At 36.0% G+C, this 14,198-nt stretch overlaps 1 pseudogene; it reads right to left on the bottom strand.

Annotated features, from left to right (window-relative positions):
- Window positions 1-766: 766 nt before the first annotated feature.
- LOC118183030 (soma ferritin pseudogene) lies at window positions 767-4,411 on the bottom strand (annotated as a pseudogene).
- Between the last annotated feature and the right edge of the window lie 9,787 nt (window positions 4,412-14,198).

Here is a 14,198-nt window from a genome sequence, read left to right as displayed (position 1 = left end):
TATTTTTAAATTTTTAGCTTGAAATCTTGCCTAAAATCAAACGGCGAACCCTAGGTATACCCAGACTGGGCTCACCGATAATCTAGGACAACTGAAAGTCTGTATTCTTTGTTTCTCCGCATCTCATCGGCCAGTTCATTGACAACAATGCTCATTTCAGCACTCTTTTCGAAGCTCTATTCAATCAGTGGGCTCTCTTCGGGCACACCCACAGAATTAAAATGATAAGTGCTATCTTCACAAAATTTTACTTGTGTACTCCTGTAGGCCTAATTAGACTGCCTACCTTTTTTTTTTTTTTTTTTTTTAATCAAAACTCCGACTTTATAAGGTAGCATGCCGGAAAGGGTTAAAGATTGATCATATACACTCACACAAACTTTCAGAAAAGATTTAAAAACTAATTATAATATATTTAAAACTAAGTAAAAAATTTAATGAATTAAGCATACTCTTTTTGGACTGAATTTTTTTTTTTTGCTTTAAATCAGCATGCAGGATAAAAACTCATTATTAGAATACGAAATTTATACTTAATTTTATAATATAGTATAATGAATTATTTGCTTATTTGAAAATATGATGAACTTTGGAATGAAAGGCACAAGCAGCGATTCTCAAACTTTTTTTTTTTTTGTTTTTTGTTTGTATGTGTATTACGGTATTAAATAATTAAATAATCTGGCGAACACTAACAATAAGATACATTTAAAAGAATTTTATTGGGTTAATTGATTGATGTCCCCATAGTATATTTTGTAAAAATAACATAGGATAATAGTTTCCAATCAAATATGAAATGAAATTGCATTACAAAGTAAACAAAATGTTTCTAGCGAGTACTGAGTGGCTCTGGAGATCGCTGTATGTTTATTTAATGATGCGAAATTTGATTTAATGCGAAATTTGGTTGTAAAAATGATAACGCTATTCTAATTTCCTGATTTGGATTTAAAAGTCTGGATCTTGGTTTCGTTTTTATATTTATCAAAGCCGAAAATTCGAATTCGCGCAAGTAGATTCGAAAAATTTTAATAACACAAGCCGAGGGTAAGACAATTTTTTTTCGTTCGTCTCTGAGTGGTATATCGTTTAAGCAGCGATTCTCAGCTGGTGATACTCGTACTACTGATGGTACACAAGAGAAAAATAGGTGGTGCGCAAAGAAACAAGTATTTTTAACTATTAAATTCCAACATTAAATACACCAACATTCTGCTTACGTTTTTTTTTTTTTTTTTCTCTCTAACAATCTTGCATTTATTAGATTTGAACTTTGTTCAAGATCAAAAGCCGCTTATACACTTTAGCAAAATAATTATTTTCACAAATATTCTTTTAAACATAGACATAACAAAATTTGTTGCAAATGATGTTTTGAAAAAGAGTGTTAGAAATGGATGTTGTATTTAATAGGAAATAAAAATAAGTTCCTATAAAAAGGTAACAGTATCTCAGTAATTCTTTTAGATCTACATATTAAGCATGTCTACACTTTATATCGCCAGTATTTCCAGGCTCATAATATTGCTTTGTATTCCTTATTTTACTACACGATTCGAGAATATCATCGTCTGTTTTTGAAGTACTTGTAATATATTGTCCATTTAAATATTTGTAAAAAAAAATAAGGTGCGTAAAGAGGTCAAGGGAAGCTACTACCTCAAGAAGGCTGGGGTCTGGCCGCACACGAGCCACCAATTAAAAAGAAGATAGTCGTTTTCGCCGCATATCTATAAAGTATCGTTCTGCATCTGCAACAGACATGCCAGCTTTTGTTGGCACCAGAGTGACAGAACAAAGTGTAACAAATCGATTTCTTGAAGAGCAGCTCCTAGCCAGGCCATTTCCGTCTTAGTGCTGTGAAAGCCGTATATTGGTCAGAAGTTGACCACATGAGCGCTTAGAACCAAGCTGTCTGTGGCTTAGACGCACAGGACCCACACCAGGCGTTAAAGTTTGAACAGCAAGTCCCTAGAAGCAAGCACTCTGGTCGTTAACCCGCACACTTCGACAACAAATTTGTACATAAGACAAGTGACTGCGCCGGCTGTGCTGCCATTCTTGAACAATATTCCAAGGGGCATTTTCTAACAAAATAACGCTCACCCCCAAAGCACTGCTGTCATCCAGCGTGCCTTAAAGTTTGTCGACATGTTGCCTTGGCCTGCGAGATCACCCGAAGTTAAAAATTGTTATCCGAATAAACAATTAAAAACACAAATTCAAATCTTCAGAACATCCATTTTATTTTCAACAATATCCATGGTAACGAAAAATATTTCATATACCGCTATGCGACACAGCGCAGATAGTCTCATAGGGGATGCTAGCGCGCGTCGCAGCACAAATACAACAATTTTAAACGCTCCCGTTTCGCACATATGGGAGATGATTGGATGACAAATCCAGTGTTATCCAAAACCAGCGTAGACCACTGCTGATTTGACTGAAGCAAGTACAACACAAATGGAACTCCATCCCACAAAACGACATAAGGCTTCTGCTTGTCACAATGCATGCTTGCGTTTATGGCGACTACAGCGGTTATTCTCTCGCATACTTTAATCTGTGACCTTGATTTTAACATTGTAACCTAACTTGGCCTTACTTTAACCTTGTGCATTAATCAAAGAAATATGCTACCTAGACAAATACTTTGCTTACATTTCATTTCTCTCAATTGGTTCCTTCTTAATGCTGGTATTTCATTTTCTATATTTAGTAAAATATTTTGGCACACGTCTGGTATGAAACTGCTAATGTTGAAGAGTAGAAATTTCTTCCGTCGATTGCTACTTATGTCAATAACAAAAGACGAGGCGTTTTCTTATTATTCACAACAACCATCAAAAACTCGCGAAAACGTATTCATGTTGCAACCCAGATGTATGCGCATACGTCTATTTTCGACGGCACATTGCCAAAATTGTGAGCGATACTGAGTTTTTGATTTTTTTAATGGAAAAAGATTGTTGTGTACGAGGAGTTTTTTATGGAATCCTTTGGATATCGCGATTCTGAAAATACCTCTTACCTTTGCCGCATTAGCTTGCCGAATAATTTTGAAGCTCGCCAAAGAACACACTGTTATATCAAGAATAACATTTCTTCGGGAAATCGCCAACAAGTTCATGACTTTTCGGTGCGATAGATAAAAGTACCAAAAGCACTTATATCATTAGTATAAATTAATTATAATAATGATACAGATATCTATTAAAGTAAATGAAATATTAACTTGAAATAATATAAATTAAACTGCAGACCCAGCAGGATTTTAAAAGATCTGTAAATTAAATATAGTAATACTAATCAGTTAAAACACAACTACAAACTTCAGTTAAAAATTCGTAAACAATAAGCATATCATTCAAGAAGTGTGCTAATCTGTGAACAATGAAATATCCATACGCTATTATAATCCTCCAAATATGAGATGACGTATTCTTATACCTTTTTTCTGAGCAGAACTGAATCCAAACCGAGATTTTTTTAAATGCATCAAATGGTTGATGGGTAAAATCCTAAAATACGGTACGGACTTTGCGCCATTTTGAAAATTGTTGCCGACAGCAAAATGACTCGTTTACTGCTCATCATATATACTGCATTTACTGCTCATCATAATGTAGCCGAAAGTCGCCAAATCTCGTGTGTACCGTATATTAGGATTAAACTGACTGATGGAAATGGAGATTTATTTCCTTCCTGCATAAACATGATCTGAGTATTAAAATTAACATCATTTAATGTATTCAAATTTAATTTTTATCTTAAATTTCGAATGGGGTCTGTAGTAGAACGCTTAAACGAAGTTACATCTATTAACGTCCTTCGAAATTTAAGATATTCTGTCATCTTTACTGTGCATCGTTTCACGATCGAACAAATATTCTCCAAGACCATCTCCGACGCGGTGCAAATTCGAAACATAATTTGATAATTCTTTGATGTGTTCTACTTGTTCTTGTAAAAATTCAGATTCCAAAAAATTACACATGTTAGCATCGTTATGAGCAGTAGCAACAGTATGAAGATCAAGCAAAGCTTGATTCACCGTCTTCTCTAATTCTAGAGCAGCCATCATGGCTTTCAAGCCGTTTTTCCAGTCTTCAACTTCTGGTTTCGCAATGGATTTGAGCACAATACGACCTCCTCGCATATTCTGGTATTTCATCAATTTTTCGGCATGCTCAATTTCCTCTTTGCTCATTTGTTTGAAATATTCTCGGAATCCTGGTAGAGCTATATCATCTCTATCAAAAAAATAACTCATAGAGAGATATACATAACTTGCGTAGAATTCCATATTAATTTGTTTATTTATACCCGCTTCACAATCTTCATGAAAATTTTGACGAACTGCCATTATATTTCTTGCATTTATCTGAACTGAAATACAAGTGAAATTTAATAGGGAAATAACGCTGTTTAAATACTTTTTAAAGCCAGCGGTGTCAGTTATGGTCAAAAATAACAAATATCACGCGATAATCACTTTTAAATTGTACTTTTAAAATAATAAGTAATTGTATCACTAAACTATCCGTATAAAAAACTTCGGAAATATATTGTAGCTCTTTCTATGTTTCCTCTTTATCTTATCTTTAATTTGTATGCGTTTTAATTTTTGTAAGATGGCAACCCAGGATTGTTGCTCAGCAACAACTGGTGGATTATTTGATTTGAGTTGATGAAAAATAAACGAGTTGTATTCTTTTTCTTAAGTCATCGAGTCATCCAATTTTATTCATTTAAAGAGTTAAAAGTTTATTACGGGTAAAAGATTAACATAAAATATCCACTTCAATATATATTTTAAACTATCACGAGACTTAAAGAAACTCGAAATACAACCACTGAATATATAAGGTATTTTTAAGTCTTGTTACATTCATTAATAGTTCTTGCTCTAAATTTTATAGGCTTTACTCCTTGTTTTCAAGTCAATCTGTCTAGAAATAAGTAGATTATATAATTAAAAAGACTTTAAGGAGATCGCGGCATAGAAGTAGACCAAAGCTCATCTGCTGTGGATATTTTCTTCTCCCCTCCTTAGAAAAATTTTAGACTGTGCTTGCTTCTGAATGAATACTATGACAGCCAAAGCTTTGACAGCATTCTGCAAACGATCAATGAGTTTAAATTTTACTTCTTGTGAATTCAGATTGAGTTAATTAAATTAAACAATTTGTCAAGTAGCACATGACACGTAAAAGTTATAAGCATTTCTTGGTAATTTTCCATTTTGCTGGGGCAAACGATAAAGTCGCCAAAAATGGTACTACTGATGCCAAACGGAATATCCTCGCTGGTAACCTTTTACGCTTCATTTTCAACACAAGTCGCAGCCATTTCTTATCAGATTGATTGTTTCTTTCAATACTGGCATACTTGTTACCAGATAGTTCAATTTTATGCCCTAAGAACATTTGCGGTAATTAAGTCAATTAGGATGCAATCACACCGCTCACCCGAAGGCGAAAATATAAAAAAGGCAAAGTTAAGCGTTAAATTCACCAGTTCGAATGAGAACACAATAGCAAAATAAAGCACTGCCGTTTTACATAATTTCTGAGTAAGCTATTCGTACGAATTGAAATAATTCTTGCATGCCATATCAAGATTTAATTTGCAATTAATCTAGATAATTACTGAGAGAATTAAATTTTTGTAGCTTAGTTTACATGAGATGAGATCACTTGTCATGTGATACGAAACGGCGAATCAGGGTGTTGTACCCTGAAAGCATAGTAAGTTCTTAAATTAATGCCTTTTTACAAATTTATTGTCCTTATTGTATTTTTACAAAATTTTAAACGATATTAAAATGTTTATGCCTTCAAAATAAAAATTCCTTAGAACTAACATATGTTAACATATTTTATGTGTATACTGTGTGTTGTCGCCAAAAAAGTGTGTTTGGCGAAATTTGCGCCGGCGAAACGGAACAGTACTCATTTCTTGTTTACATGTAGTTTTTGTAATTGTAGCAGGTAGTAAAATGGCTTACAGAAGTCATAGAATGATTTTAGTTACCAATAATAGTGCCAACATTTTAAATGCATTACCACTAAAATGGATAATGTTTCATAAGCGGGATAAGTAAGCACCAAATTATTTTGGCCTTCAAAAGTTGGCAAATTTTTTGGCGGCTATGAGAGCACTAAGATGTGATTTTTAAACGTAAACAGAATAGTAACTTTTAAGTTTCGCAGTAGTGAAACGCCGTTATTTTATGTAAACAGAATAGTAAAATGAGATGATAAAATACTAGATGAGTAAAACAAACTCCATCAGCTTTGCAAGAAAAAATTTAGTCCTATCTATGTAATTCAATGTAAAATAGTATAATGAATAATAAAATAATAAATTGTATAACACTTTCCTCGGCCTCCAAAATTGTCAACTAAGTAAATATATTCAAATTTCACTAACAATGGATGTATCATAAACTCAATAAAATATACGAGTTACTCTCGTCGTGGAATTCAACACATTAAACAACTTTCGTTCAAAACTTTAAGCATTAAACATCAATTGCCACATGCAAGAAACAAAACTAAAAGAAAAATAATTAACTGACTCGGAAAACATTAACTAAATAAAATTAAATGAAAGCATTCATAAATTATAACTTCACGTCATCTGAAATCCAACATTCTCTCACCAACAACAGGGATAGGGACAGGGAAAAGTGGACGAAGCACCAGAACTTCGTCAGTGACTTTTACAGGTGTTGCTCCGCCACACTACTACTGTACCCCGCTGGGCTTTTAGTTGGCTCGCATCGGATGCTAGCCATTTTACATTAATACTAGACTTACGTATTGAATATACAATTACAAAGACACAGTATACAATTATTACAAAGAAATTGACCTATTAACAACAGTTGGATTATGGCAGATTAATATAACACAATTACTTCGAACATACATACAAACTTTCATTGTACATTGTACTTCATACAAACAATATATTTACATTAGTATATCTAGTTACATCGAATTACAATAAACATCTTTTTAAGGAACTAATTGGGGAAGAATTTTTTTTGTGCATCTTATTATACTTAGTTGAATTACTAAGGCGAATTATCTTATTAATACAGTTCCTTTCATTTTTTAACTTGTTACACACAACTGCATTAGCACTGAAGTCTTACATTATTATTTTTGTAAATTAATGTATCATAAGCACAGAAAATATACATTAGAAAATCACATAATACTTACATTTTCACTAATATATCTAATAGAGTCGTATATTATTTTTTTAATTAATGATTTAATTATTACAAGACTTTTTCCCCCTCATCTCCTAATACAGTCCAAATTCTTAAAGCATTTTGAATGTTTCCACCTAAGATGTTAAGTTTTCGTTTATGATGTTAAGTTTTCATCATTTTGAAGTTGCAGTTGAATAAACCTTTAAGTTTTAGACAAGGTTTTGTGTTCTCTATAAATTTTAGATTCGAAGTCAGGTATATCACATAGGATTTAACGGAAAATTCAACACCTGCGGTGCCTCAGCTTCTTCATCAGACGTCTCAAATTACTGCTTCAGTTTCTTCAGGTGCCTCAGCTTCTTCAGGACTTTCCACTCACTTCTCCCACCAGAGTCTTCCTTCCTCAGCTCCAGGAATTAATAGCCTCAAAGACCTTCTTCAGGATTACTACGGACTGCGGGCCAAAATTGTAAGTTGGAGCACCCAACAAGAGTAATACACTAATGTTAAATCTGTTTATCAGTAATAAGGTTGGAAAGATAAACAACCAAAAAAGGTGCTGGTGCAATGATCAGAATAACATGACTGAGTTGCAGTGCCCATTGAGAGGTGAAGCATGCGGAATAATAATAAATAAATACATTACACAGCCAGCGTGGAGACTGTACTCCCTCTTCCTTCCTTTCAATTTACCACTGCTTTCAAGTATTCGTAGCAAATAACTGATTTCTGCATCAATTTCGATTTCTTTAATCAGATCTCTGGCAGTAATTGGGAGAGTTTCAATTTGCTGTAATTGAAAAATATTTACATCATCATGAATAGACAGCTGACCTGAGTTTGTCGGTAGTGGTGAAGGAAAATCAGCATTGCCATGATAGTTTGTTTTACGGTAAATAATATCGAATTGGAATGACTGTAATGTCAGAGCGTAGTGCAGGAGGTCTTGTTGCTGCCAAAATTGGCATGCCACTCTTTGAGCCGAAAATTGCAAAAAGAGATTAATCATTTGTAATTGATGTAAATTTACAGCCTTTTAAGAAGAGAAAATTGTTTTTTGTTCGCCAGATGACTGACATTTCTTTTTCAGTTTGAGAATACATTTTCCCGTTTTAGTGTGTGTTCTAGAGGGATATGTATTTGGCCTTTCAATTCTACCAAGCAGTCTGTGGGAAAGTACCGTACCTAACTCCACTTGTGATGTATCAATTGCCAGAGTTAAGGATAATTCTGGATCATAATGCATCTAAACCTTCACACTCGCTTGCCACATGCCAGTTCTTAATTACCATTAAGTCTTGTAATCTCGGTACACCACATGCAGGAACACAAAATCAGAAGTCAGTAGTGCACGCCTGTTGTTCCATATCGTAATCTGTAACTTATTCAGTGTCTCACAGTAAGCTATAGTGTTGATTGTTGTGACTCGTTCCTTCCTGTCCACTAATAACATTCTTGACAATCCCAAAATGCAGGTACACATGATTTTTCTTAAAGAAAGAAATGACTTTGCTTTCTCGGGTTAAGGGAAACCAGTATGCCACCAATTCAATGACTGCCGTTCAGTTTCAGTTTTCTCGTAAAAAATCTACGTTCCATTGCCTGAGACAATCCTTTTTCAAAAAATTATTTCCTTCTGTCGCATAACGCTGCAAAAAAGGCTTTTCTCATGTGTTTCTGCTTTTGAGCGTCATTTATTGTTTTTGGTACCTATCGCGAACACAGATTTTGTAGTGCAAATGTTCAGTTATAATTTCGTGCGATAAAGATAGTAAAATATTTTAAAAATACATTGTCAAATCAGAAATCGCGATTCGCCTATTGGAACGAACTTTTCCGTGATTCAGCGCACCAATTCTTTGGTGATCGATGACGGACGTCCACTGCGCTTTTCGTTTTGAACATTTTCTCTTCCTTCGTTTAACATCCTAACCCCCTTTCGCACCATAACTTTACTTATCGCGTTCTTTTGATAAGTTTAATTTATATGTCGATGAATTTCACAAGCTCGAACATTTGTCGCACCCAGAAATTTGATAAAGGTCCTTATTTCAAAGCTGGTGGGCAGATCGATTGTTTTAAACTTTTACAGACAGACAAAGACTTCATACGTTAACGTAAACAAATTAAATGTTTAGGCTATTTCGTTCTCGAATTAGACGATATAATTGCGCACAATGAATACGAAGAAATTAATGAAGTATTTCAAATGCTTTTAAAAAACCTCTGTTGGATTTTGTAGAACTCTATTAAGTAAAATTTAAAGAAATAAAATGTTACTTCAATAACAATTATGCTGAAGAACTAGACGATGAGATGGCATTATTTATTGGCGAGAACAGAAAAATTGAGAAATCTGAACATAATTACATACCAGTTCATAAAAAATAACAATATTGCACCTAATCCTGGAATATTTTAAAGAATTTACTGAACTATGTCTGTAAGTAAAAAATGCAGCAAGCGAGAGATTATGAAGGTTCCAAAGTAGAAATTTTAATTAGGAACATAAGAGATGTTTAAATGAAAAGGTGCTTATTGAATATAAGAGGTATTCAAATGAAAAGATGCTTATAGAATATAAGAGGTGTTCAAATGAAAAGATGCGAAACGACACTATTGGATATAACTAATATATTATTCACAACATATCTTTATTCACAACTAATCACCACACACAACACAACTATAAGCACAGCTATTTCATTCATTCTCGAGCGCAGTTATCTCATTGTTTCACGAGCCGAAGGATTCTCTATTCTCAGGTTTCCTGTAGCTGTGACAGGAACCTGACTTCCACTCCGTCTTTCATTTCGTCGTCTGAGTTGAAGCGCTTCCTTTTGAGATGTGTTTTTAGTGTACGAAACGCATAGAAGTCCCAGGGCGACAGGTCCGGACTGTAGAGTGGATGTTCAAGCTGCTCCCACTTGAACTTGTGCGACCTTAAAGACGTGAGGACGCGCTTCTTCATGGAAGAGAAACACTCCTGCCGTGAACAGCACAGGTCGTTTGCTCTTGATGGACTTGCTTAGATTATGGAGTGTCTCATAGTATACGTCACTATTAATGTTTTTTCGGTGCTCAAGGAATTCGATGAGTATCGAAAGTCGAAAAAAGACGATGAACATCACCTTGACAGCTAAGAGCATAACATTTAACATTTTAGGAGAGATGACGGCGCATGCTGTCCCTTTTATCTCTGGCTGGAAGTGATGGCACCAGCTCTTGTCAGCGGCGACGATCCGTTTCAGGAAAGCAGGGCCTTCATGATATCGGAACAGGTGTGGCAATCCTAGCCACACAAGTAGTTCCTTTTGCGGTTCGCTGAACTTCTTAGGAACTCACGGGGCGCACACCTTTCGGTAAACCAAACTGTCGTGCACAATTGTTTACACTGTTTTAAAGCTGGCCGCCAATATTCGCACTGTGACACGTCGATCATTTCTCACTAGGTCATTCACATTGTCGATGAGTTCGGCCATGATTACCGTGTTTGTCTGACGTGGTCTCGACGCTCAGATCCCTGATAATCTGCTGCAGGTGTGCAAAAGTTATCTCTATGATGACCTCTTGTAGCAGTGCATGACGGAGGAGTTGTTGAGAGAAAGCAGACCAGGGCTGCCCTTAGGGTTTATGTGCACTGTGGAATGTACATGAACCTATGGAATGCAACCTGACCAATGGAATGCAACTTTAATTTCCATTCTCAAATCACTGTGGCCAACACACACAAATGTGACTGCTTTTGCTGATGACGCGACATTCATTATCAGAGGCAAATCGAGAGACCAGCTGGAAAGTAACAGTAATGAGACCAAAGCGCAATTTGTACGGCTCTATGAAGGAAGAAACTAACAATCTCGGAACAAAAGCAAAGTATTTGATCGTACACAAACCAGGTCAAACTCTTGCAAGAAATCCAGTTTTGAAACTAAAGGGCCGTACAATCAAACGAACTCGGGAACTAAAACTGCTGGGGCTTATAATCGATGAAAATCTCTCCTCGATGCCTCATTTCAGAGCAGTCCGCACGAGGACACACGCAATTGCAAATACTTTAAGGGAACTTGAAGGCTTAGACTGTGGCCTTACACCACACATGCAAGTTTCGACGGAAAATGCAAAATTTTATATTTTGGCTGCCAATGAATGAACGGTAGTCGCTATAGCGCATGTGATCTGCATGATCTGCGTTTAAGAGGAGAAATTAGGATTCCAGGTCATAAATTCTTCACGAATTTTATTCCGTGTACTCTGGTAGACAGTAACCATGCCTCGCATACAGGTGCGCGAACAATATGCGCAGATGTCAGAATTTTAGGGATGTCGTGTAGTTGTGCTCAAAGAAGCAGTTTGGTCTTATCGGCGAATAGCTCGCCATTTGAACAGGAGCGATGCCACTATTAGACGATGTTGGCAGGAATTAGTGAACCATGGCCGCACACAGCGTCAAGAAAGAAGCGGTGGGCCTAGAGAAAAGACAGAACGTGAACACCAAGCAATCGTCACAGCGGCATTCACAACCCCAAATGCATCATTATCAACGATTGTACGTGAAGCTAAAGCTTCAGTGACCGCAAGGACCATTTATAGACGGCGCACAGAAAGGGGACTGATGTCACGGCGCCCCTTTCGCCGACTACCATTGACCTCTGTACAACTTCAAGCTCGTTTGCAGTGGTGTCGGGCTCATTCGCACTGGAATGTCACTGACTGGAGTAGAATAGTCTTCAGTGATGAGTTCCGCTTTGAACTGAGCCCCGATGACCAGCGAAGGTGAGTCTGGAGACGCACCGGCTAGCGGTGTGATACCAACATGACTGTCTTCCGGCAGACAGGCCGACAACCAGGAGTGATGGTCTGGGGTGCCAGACATTTCATTTCATAGTAGGACCCTTTCTGTTGTCATCCGTCGCAACCTTACAGTACAGCGGTACGTCGACGAAGTTCTAAGGCCCGTTGTGTTGCCCTTCATGTCACGCCACCCTGAGCTTACATTTCAGCAAGATAATTCCCGCCTCCACACTGCACGTTTCTACGGCTTGCCTTAGTGCTTATCGAACATTACCTTGGCCAGCAAGGTCGCCGGATCTCTCTCCTATTGAGCACGCTTTATGGGCAGGGCCCTCCAACCAGCTCGGGATGTTGACGATCTAACGCGCAAGTTGGACAAAATTTGGCACGATATCCCTCAGGAGGGCATCCGCAATCTCTATCAATCGATGCCAAGCCGAATAACTGCTTGCATAAGGGCCAGAGGTGGACAAACGCGTTACTGTGTGAAGCTCTACCACTTCAATAAATGATTCAATTTTTCTCAAACTGTAATCATTTGTTTTTCTGTACATGTACATCACTTCTACAGATTTTCGTCCCATTCGGATAACTCCTTGGTGCGTCGTGTTTTTTTTTTAGTCCAAAGGGATTTGAATCCCGAAGGACTATTAGTTTCGTTTTGGCATTTTGCGTCGGACTCATAAATGTCGGTTTCCTTTTCAAACTGTTGCCACAAAATGTTAGAGTCCTGCATTATATTTGAAGAAATTAAATAATGAAAAATCTGCATAAATGTATGTATATTTCTCGTATTGTGATAAAACAACATTACATAGAGTCATCGAATTTTGAATAACGTAATCCTCCAACGAATATGAGCATGTGGAAGACCAAATTTGAAATTTGAAATTTGTTTTATGATCGATTTCCTATTTTTTAAAACTTTGACGAATTTTTGATTAACAAACTCAAGGATTTCAAAGCGAGCAATGGCAACGTTGTGCAGAAAAAACATTTTTATCTCCAGCGCGTGAGTCTCTGTATCGGAAATTCTAAAGATATGCTCGTTTTAAAACTATTTTGCGATATTGCTGTTGCACTGGATCTTATGGTTTAAGTGCGAGGAACATGATATTTAATAAAGAAAGGTAACACACAAAATGTTAAAAAACGCCCCTTTGGACGTAATTTAAAATCTGAAACATTTCAGATTTTGTTTCATGTTTTTTTTTTTTTTTTTTTTTTGTCTAAGAGTGTATATATATATATATATGTGTGTGTGTGTGTGTGTGTGTGTGTAATAAGACTGCGCCATTATTGTAATAAGATGACTTGATGAAAGAAAGTTGCAACGGATTGACGATGGTTCTCTGCATTATAACTTGAAGAGGGTGTACTGCATAGTTAGAAAGATGACATTCGAAGACAGTCATGTAATAGAAACAAACTTAGAAGTAGGAAGTTTAATGGCGAGAAATGTTGATCTGTAATTAATAGGAAACCTTCAGCCGAGGCACATTAAATCTTCATTTTATTTTCACTAAACATATTGCGGCCACGAACAACTTGGCACATTATTTGTGCCTATTTCAAGAGGTTTACATTTTTGATAACTTTGCAGCAAGAAGGAAGCAGTAGGCAGCAGTTCAGCTAGGCCGAAGAGTAACAAGCAAGTGTTTTATGTTCAAGGTAAAATCTTAATTCAGACTGAGTAAGTTTTGGTTCTCAATGCATTTTGATTGAATAATTAGTACTGTTATAAAGTTATTATTGGCTGTTTTAGTTCCATTTACATCATCAGAATTATATAAGAGTCATATGACATGAATTAATATGGAAATGACGCAGTGCAAACAGAGATTACTATCTTTAGAATACAGAGGGGAAAATAATCTACGCTGTTACTTTAAATTATAATTTATCTTTTACATATTTCTTAAATTTTTTCTTACATATCCCCCTTCAAAGAGAAAAAGGCGTAGCGAGAGAGAACTGCTTCTTAAAAATTCTACACTTTTTAAGAAATCATAATGTAAAATAATTATTAACTACTGCTAACAGGCTGTGACATCGTGGATGCTTCAGTTGTAGGGGAATTAACACTTTTATTGGTGATGCATCACTTTTTATTCACAGCACATACCACAGATACAACATTTAATTAATACATTTAGAAAACTTTAGTAGA

This window comes from Stegodyphus dumicola, chromosome 10 (genome assembly GCF_044657685.1).
Source record: "Stegodyphus dumicola isolate Sdum_Otavi_A_Nest chromosome 10, ASM4465768v1".
In the NCBI taxonomy this organism is placed as follows: Eukaryota; Metazoa; Arthropoda; class Arachnida; order Araneae; family Eresidae; genus Stegodyphus; species Stegodyphus dumicola.
The sequence above is the reverse complement of the archived record's forward strand: the minus strand, read 5'-3'. Positions and strand labels throughout refer to the sequence as shown.